Consider the following 1110-nt stretch of genomic DNA (forward strand, 5'->3'; position numbering starts at 1 on the left):
TGGCATACGTATGCTTATGTTCACAAATTGGTACTTAGAAAATAACCTTTCATATTTCATCATAACAAAGGACTTTGGAAAATACATCAGCCCCCTATGGGAATCCTCTTAAGACTTTAAAATATTAATTTCTACAACATCCTTATCTCCCAAAGTAGTATACTTCCTTTCCCACACCAAAAGTACTTTCCACTAATCACTGTTGTCTTTTTACATTGCTCAGACACATGGAAAATAATTAGTTGACTGCTTTCCAAGACAAATAGAAAGTTTAACAGTATCTCTTCCACTACAGTATTTCTCAGTAATTTAAAAAAGTATTATTGGGTAATCACTGAATGACATCTCCTTATCAATGCAGTTCCCTAGCTCATTTCATTTCTCTTTAGCTTCTTCTTCAATGTTTACTTGCCTCTTAGTTTTATGAGTTAATTTTGTTAGTGTATCCCTTCTCATCATCCATTTTATTATCAATATCTACTTCGTTAAACTCTTAGCATTTATAGATCAGACTCAAATTTGTAAACCTTTACTAGATTTCTAATATCTTTCCAATGTATTGTGTATGCTTTAAGAAGTTTTCTTAACAAATGGTTTAAATACACACACACACACACACACACACACACACACACACACACACACATATATATGTCTTATATGATATTGAGTATGAGTCACACCAATCGATTCAAAAAACATTTATGAACACCTATTATGTGCTAATCATTGTTTTAGAGGTTGTGCGAATAGCCATAAACAGTCATGGATCTCTTTCCTTTCCTAATGAACTCGCTTCCTAGTGGGAGAAGAACAAACAAGATAACTGAGGTATTTAATAGGTCAGCAGGTGCTTTAGAGAAATTAAAGCAGTAAAGGTGGGTGAGGAGTGTTGGGTTGAAAAGGGAAGAGATACAACTTGGTGTACAGTGGTCAGGGTGGGCCTCACTGAGAAGCAGCATCCGAGCAAAGATCCGAAGAAAGCAAAGGACCTGGCCATGAGAGTACCTGGGGGGAGAGCATTCCAAGCCAAGGGAACAATAGTGCAAAGTTCCACCCAGCATGTTGAGGATCAGCAAAGGGGTGACTGTGATCAGAGGAAGGCAAGTT

The sequence above is a fragment of the Enhydra lutris genome, unplaced genomic scaffold, assembly GCF_002288905.1.
Source record: "Enhydra lutris kenyoni isolate GAN:26980312 unplaced genomic scaffold, ASM228890v2 scaffoldscaffold253, whole genome shotgun sequence".
NCBI classification, from domain to species: Eukaryota; Metazoa; Chordata; class Mammalia; order Carnivora; family Mustelidae; genus Enhydra; species Enhydra lutris.